A 7,079-nucleotide genomic window follows, 5' to 3' on the forward strand; every position below is an offset into this window, starting at 1 on the left:
CACTGGTTAAAATCCAACACATTCAGCAGTGTTTAGCATACAGTTTTTAAAATATTTTAAAAAACATGTTACTGTTTTTTAGAGAGAGGGAGAGAGAAAAAAACATGACAGAACATTGATGTTGGAGAGTAACATTGATTGCCTCCCATAGGAACCCACAACCTGGGTCTGTGCCCTGATCTGCAGCCTATGGTGCAGGGGATGATGCTCAAGGAAGAGACACATGGGCCAAGGCAGCAAACAAGTTTTATACACAAGGTGTTGCTCTAGTTTACTTTCACATTACTTGTTTTGATTAGGTTATGGGCTGTAATGTTTGATTTTGTGTATGGTCAGGTATAATTCAAATATATAAATTCACCCACACTTGTGATGCCCACCAAAGACTATAAAATAACGGTTACTGGTTGCTCTAGATGTCTCGGAAGAAGGTGTTGAAGAGGGAGTATAGCCTCTGCGCTTGTGTTAGGTGACTTTGGAGGATCCAAGGAAACGGGGTAAGGAAGCAGGGGCAATTCAGTCAGTAAATAAGTTTTATTTAGAAAGAAGGCCTACATGTCATTGGAGTAGCCACGTTAGCGGGTGAAGGAATATCTGGGTATGTTTGTGACTGCACAGGGTGTTTTTTGGCTGTTCAGGCATGACTGTCATTTTCTTCTCCTTTCATCCGTCAGTATTTTTTATTCCATGTGTCTTATGACATTGCTTACGTCCATCAGGTACCCACTGTGCCTCTCGGGGCTGCATCTGATCACAACCGAGTTGGAAAGCAAAGGGGGACGCCTACCAGCCTTTGCTACGCAAACATGACAGCCCTTGGTTCCGATAATTCCTCACGAAGGGCTGCAAGTCCGGGCTGTCTGGTTTAGAGCCAAAGCACCGGCGGCCTGCCTGGAGGCGGCGGGAACCGGCATCCTGAACTGGCGCGCGATCCGGGCGGTGAGGGCTGAGCAGCGGCCCCTCCGCCCGCACTGTCCCCGCGGACCAGCCGAGCCACAGCCCGGACTCCGAGGGTCAGCGAGCGACGGGGGCGGCTGAACGGTGCCGAGTAGCGACCCACCGGCAGGGACACACCTATGCCCACTTCTCACGCCGCCGGAGCCGCTATTCGCTCCCGATCCCCTTTCCTCCCGGCAGGAAACGGCTCTCCTCTGGGCTCACCGGGGCCCCCTGTCAGCATTCTAGGACTCAGCCCGGGGGCAGCCCGCCGCCCGCCTCCCCCGCTCCCGCCCACAGGGCCCGCCCGCCCCGCCCGCCCCGCCCCCACCGCAGACCCATCCCGGCTCCGCTCAGGGCGCAACAAAATGGCGGCCAGGTGGTCCTGGTGCCCGGAAGCCCGCCGTGGAGGCCCCGCCCCCCGGCTGTCTGCGTCCTTCCGGTTCCGTCGTGGAAATAGGACTGCGTCGCGTCCCCCCGGGAAAGGTGGGGTTCCGTGGGCACCCCACGGAGTCTGCGCCGGCGGGCAGAAGCGGGGTGGGGGCGCGGGCTCAGGCGCTGCAGCTCCCGGGGTGGGGAGGCGGGTGGTTAGGGGCGCGGGGCCGACAGCAGCGGGCCTGGAGCGCCACGTGGCGGCGGCCGGGCCCCGGAGCCCAGCCCCGCCCCGGCCACCCCCGCGCTTCCGGCGTCACTGCCTCCCCCGCGCCACCTCCCCCCGCTAACGGCGCAAAGTCCTCCCGCCGCCGCCTGGGTGCGCCGGCTGGTGCTGGGCTGTCGAGGCCCGAATGGAGACTCGAACCCCGAGCCAAGACAGTTCTTGGCTTCCCTGCAGGGAAGAATTCGAGACCTGAGCCAGAGTTAAAGTAGAAAAGCAGGTTTACTGAGAAAGGCCGCCCATAGCGAAGCACACCCTCCTCTCCGGAGACCCCAGCCATCGTATGTTTGTAGTTTCTGTGGCAAACTGCTGGTATGGGGAGGTGGAGAGAGGGAAACGACGCTGGGATTAATTTTAAGCTCCACAAGGCGCCTGTTGCGGCCTGGAGGCAGTGTGGCTGGCCTGCCCCTCTAGCCGGCCGAGCGCGGATCAGGAAGCAAGTAACGAGCCCCTGACTGGCCTTCGTTGTTGATTTATATAGTATAATGTTCTCCCTCCTCCCAACTGGTGGGCGGAGTTATGACATTACTGGCACCTGTCACAGAGACATCCCCAAGACATTGAGCCATCAATCAGTGCCTGCCAAAGTGTCCTGGAGCCCACCCCTTCCTGTTCTGCCCTGGGTCCAACCCTCTCCTGTTCCTCCCCTTAAAAGGACCCCCAGAGCAGCCACGTGCTGCTGATCCTCCATGTCCAGGTGGCAGTCTGGCTGGGTCCATCCCCACTCCCCAACTCCAATTCTGATTTCTCTACCTCCGTAATGAGTCCCGCTCATTACTGGGGAATAAACTTTAAAACTCCTTGGTGGTCAGTTTCCTGCGCCTCAAACTTACATATAGTTCTCTCCCTCTCCTCTATTTTCACCCCTCAGGTATTTTATTCCCATACTCTGAAGGAGTTGTGGAAGACGGAAGGCTCGTTTTCTGTAACTCTCTGAAGCTGAGAGGGTTGTAGTCCTCCGTTTGGAAGGGCAGTGCCTGGGAATGTGGCTGGGTTAGGCTGTCCATAAGAAGGCAGAGTTAAATCACATTAGCATTTATTGAGGTCAGCCAACCAAGCAGACAGGTGCCTCCCAGCATCAAATCCTGCCTCCCAGCAAGATTGGGGGGGGAGATTCTAAGGGGAAGGGGCTGGGGTTGAAATATAGTGGCAACCATACTTTGGTAAAAAACTGCTGTTTGAATTTTAACCCTGTTAAGTCTGGCCCCTGCATCTGATTAAAACACTGGGTACTTACCTCAGCTTCCAGGTGAAGACCTGGAGGCTGAGGCAGACCAGGACCACAGGAGAATGATTCCCACTGACTCAGTAGCTTCGGGGATAGAAACTGTAGATAACCTTTAGAGTCTAACCGCTGAGCTCTGCTTCTGTGTCATCGCTATCGCAAGATAGGGCCACATTCCAATGTCCAGCAGGATGTGACTGGGAACCAACCCTGTGGGCTGTCCCCAGTCTTTAGAATTTAGTCTTTAGGAACAAAAGGAAAATTCTTGCAGTTTAAACCTTTAAAAGGAATTGCCTACCCCTGAAACGGGGCAGTCGTGTGGAGACCACCTGCGTGTGGTGCTCTCGCGGCTGTCCTGGCCAGTTCAATAAATCCTTGCCTGCTTTTTTTAATTAATCAATCAGCCTCCGGTGGTCTTATTTTTGAACCCAGGGTTCGACCCCACAACAGGGTGAGGAATGCAGCAAGTGCAGGCCTGGGGGGTCCCTCGATGTCAGTTATTGCCCTTAGTCATTAGTCATCAGGCGATGAGATGATGTTTTGACTCCTGGTGGGTGGGCCTGATCATGTTTATCGGTTCTGTTTGCTGGATTCACAGTCACCTCCTCCATTGCTTCACACGGGCCTGGAAAAGGAAACTTTAAGGAAAACCACCTCCTATTTCACATCTGAGAAACTTAACCCCCTAGTCACATAAGTGTATGTGTTCTAAGATTTAAAATAATATGATTGCTTTTCAGCTTAAGTCAGGTGCTCTATCAGATTGTAGGTCCCCCATCAGAAGCCTGTGTAGGGGCAGAGGAGCTGGGGTGATTCCGTCCTTGGAAGTGGTTGGAAGCCTTCATGACCATCTTAGCATGGAACCTCTTCAGCCACAGTCTCTGAGCCATATATGGAGCCTTCTAGGCACTTAATTTACAAGCAGGAAACACATCAATGATAAGGCAGGCGAAGGCCAGGATATTTGCTCTAAGTACTGATCAGAGTCTTTAAGACTGTCAGTTGAGAAGATGTGCAGGTCATTAATTTACAACGTTTTCCTTCTCATGACACACTTCAACTAATTAAAATTTTGTGGTGCACCAAATATGTACTTTTTACTGATCTGACCAAAAGTTATGTATAATTTTGATTCAATCATATGATGTTGAACAGCTATTGTTATATTGGCTGTTATTTAAAAATATTTTTATTGATTTCGCCAGGACTGGTTTGGCTCAATGGATAGAGGGTCGGCTTGGGGACCAAAGGGCCCCGGGTTCGATTCCGGTTCGATACCTTGGTTTCGGGCATATCCCCAGTAGGGGGTGTGCAAGAGGCAGCTGATTGATGACTCTCTCTCATTGATGTTTCGAACTCTCTCTCTCCCTTTCACTCTGTACAAAAATCAATAAAATATATTAAAAAAAGTAAAATAAAATATTTTTATTGATTTCAGAGAGGAAGGTAGAAGAGAGAGAAACATCAATTATGAGAGAGAATCATTGATCAGCTGCCTCCTGCACACCCCCACCAGGGATCAAACACACAACCCGGGCATGTAACCTGACTGGAATCAAACTCGAGACTGTAAAGTCTGCAGGCCGACGCTCTATCCACTGAGCCAAACCGGTTTCGGCAGGGCTATTATTTTTAATTTTTGAAAAATATATTTTATTTAATTTTCACAAAGAGGAAGGGAGAGGGATAGATAGCTAGAAACATAGATGAGAGAGAATCATCGACCAGCTGCCTCCGGAACACCCCTCACCGGGGATGTGCCCGCAACCAATGTACTTGCCCTTAACTTTCACAAGAATTTTAGATATGAATTCTACTTCCAATGTTTCAGTTAACGTCCAAAGTTATTTCCGATTATGCTTTCCAAGTAAATAATAATATATGAAATAGGACAATCAATAAATTTTTACTGGCTAAGAATAACTATCAAAGGTTTTTATTAAGTTGTAAATAAGGAAACTAAAATAATAGGGAAATGTACAATGTTGCAACACTTTAACCCTCTATCCAAGGGGTATAAAAAAAGGAATGTAATCACTTTGAATTCCAATTACAGCAGAACCCTTTTATTTTACTGATTTTGGATAGGGGGTCTTTTTTTTTTTTTTTTTTAAATATATTTTAGTGATTTTTTACAGAGAGGAAGGGAGAGACACAGAGAGCCAGAAACGTCGATGAGAGAGAAACATCGACCAGCCACCTCTTGCACACCCCTCACCGGGGATGTGCCTGCAACCAAGGTACATGCCCTTGACCGGAATCGAACCTGGGACCTTTCAGTCTGCAGACGCACACTCTACCACTGAGCCAAACCGGTTTTGGCTGGATAGGGGGTCTTTGAGAAAAAATATTCTACAGCAAAATTTTATTAACTAAACCATATTGCACACATCATGACACTGTGTGCCACAGAGCCATTTTAGATGATGGGGAGAGAGCTGGGGGTAAAGTTGTGCAATTAGCAAGAGCAGAGTTACAGGTATCCTGAATGAAAACTGGAAATGTGAGTATATGCCTTATAAACATAGGCACAGACAGTATAGGAAATTTGAAATAATTATCAGGATTAAAGAGTGTTGTAAAAATATTTCAAAACCAAAATCAAGTTTTGCTTACTCGCTTTTAAAATTAATTATTGTTGCTGAAGCCGGTTTGGCTCAGTGGTGGAGCGTCGGTCTGTGGACTGAGGGGTCCTGGGTTTGATTCCAGTTGGGGGCGTGTGCGTTGGTTGCAGGCACGTCCCCAGTGGGGGGTGTGGAGGGGGCAGCTGGTGGATGTTTCTCTCTCATCGACGTTTCTGGCTGGCTGTCTCTCTCCCTTTCTCTCTGTGAAAGATCAATAAAATATATATTAAAAAAAATAAAAAAATAAAATTAATTATTGTTTATTAACTTAAGAGAAATTCTTTGAAGAATATTAAATTCGTACCCCAATTTCACCACCCCATTTCGGCTATGCTGTATTATACTGAGAATGGTGGCAGTTCTTCCCCCATCTGTACAGCTCTGCCATCTAGTGGCAGTTTTTTAACCTGCAAAAGATACACCCGACTCAGTTCTGATAACAGTAATAGATGTTGATGGCTTGTCATATAACCATTTTGTCAATCCATTTGGTATACTGCATACCACTAGTCAAATATTGACTGTTTATCAACAAAAAAAGTCACGACATAAAAATAAACCTCTTATGTGTTACACTATCTACTTTCCAGTGAATCTCTGAATTCTCCATTTATCCATCTTATCCACTAATGTTACATAGATAGTGATGTACCAAGGAAAAGTAAGAATTGCAAACTTCTAAAGCAGTGGTGAAATATAGTTCTCAATTGAAGACGATGATCTGGATCACTTTGCGGTGTCTCCACTCCTGTCTACAAGTTCTTGGATGTGGCCTACCAAAACATCTGGCAGCATGGAAGCAAAAAATGAACCCTGTGTTGGCTTTGGCAGCACATCCTATCTAAAAAGAGGGTAATATGCAAATTAATTTTAACTCCATCACAAAAGATGGCGGCACCCATAGTCACAAGATGGCAGCACCCAGTCCCCAGTCTCACCAGAGTCACCTAGTCCTGGGGGGGCTGCCACTGAGAATGGGCAGTGTGAGCGGCTTGGCAGAATACTTGCTTCATCGCTGTGGTGATGCCTGGCTGCGGAGGGCCTCCAGAGGACAGAGGTTTGGCCTCCACTGCTGAGTGCAGGACCAGAGAGGAGATGGCGGGCCCACCTCCCACAGAAGCAGCGCTGCTTCCTCTTGCGCCCATGCTCCCTTCCATCTCCCATAAAAGCAGCGCAGCTTGTGGCAGCATGCTGCGGTTCCTGCCGGCTCCTGCGGAAGTGACAGGAAGCCTACTGCACACGATATTGCGCAATGGGCTACTAGTATACTAAAATTGGAATGAAGGTTAGCATGGCCCCTGCACAAGGATGACATGCAAATTTGTGAAGCGTTCCATATTTAAAACAAAACTGATCAATACCTTTCTATCAAGTTGTAAATAAAATAGCAAGAATTACCATCAGCATGCATCTTAATTTTATTTTTTAAATATATTTTTATTGATTTCAGAGAGGAAGGGAGAGGGAGAGATAGAAACATCAATAATTAGAATCACTGGTCGGCTGCCTTCTGCACACCCCCCACGGGAATAGAGCTGGCAACCTGGGCCTGCGCCCTGACCAGGAATCAAATGCTTACCTCCTGGCTCAGAGGTTGACGCTCAACCACTGAGCAACACCAGCCAGGCATGTCTTAAAT

At 48.5% G+C, this 7,079-nt stretch overlaps 1 pseudogene; it reads left to right on the forward strand.

Moving 5' to 3' along the window:
• Positions 1-6,683: 6,683 nt before the first annotated feature.
• On the forward strand, positions 6,684-6,783 carry LOC118721065 (annotated as a pseudogene).
• Positions 6,784-7,079: the final 296 nt, after the last annotated feature.

The sequence above is a fragment of the Pipistrellus kuhlii genome, unplaced genomic scaffold, assembly GCF_014108245.1.
Source record: "Pipistrellus kuhlii isolate mPipKuh1 unplaced genomic scaffold, mPipKuh1.p scaffold_m20_p_171, whole genome shotgun sequence".
Classification (NCBI taxonomy): Eukaryota; Metazoa; Chordata; class Mammalia; order Chiroptera; family Vespertilionidae; genus Pipistrellus; species Pipistrellus kuhlii.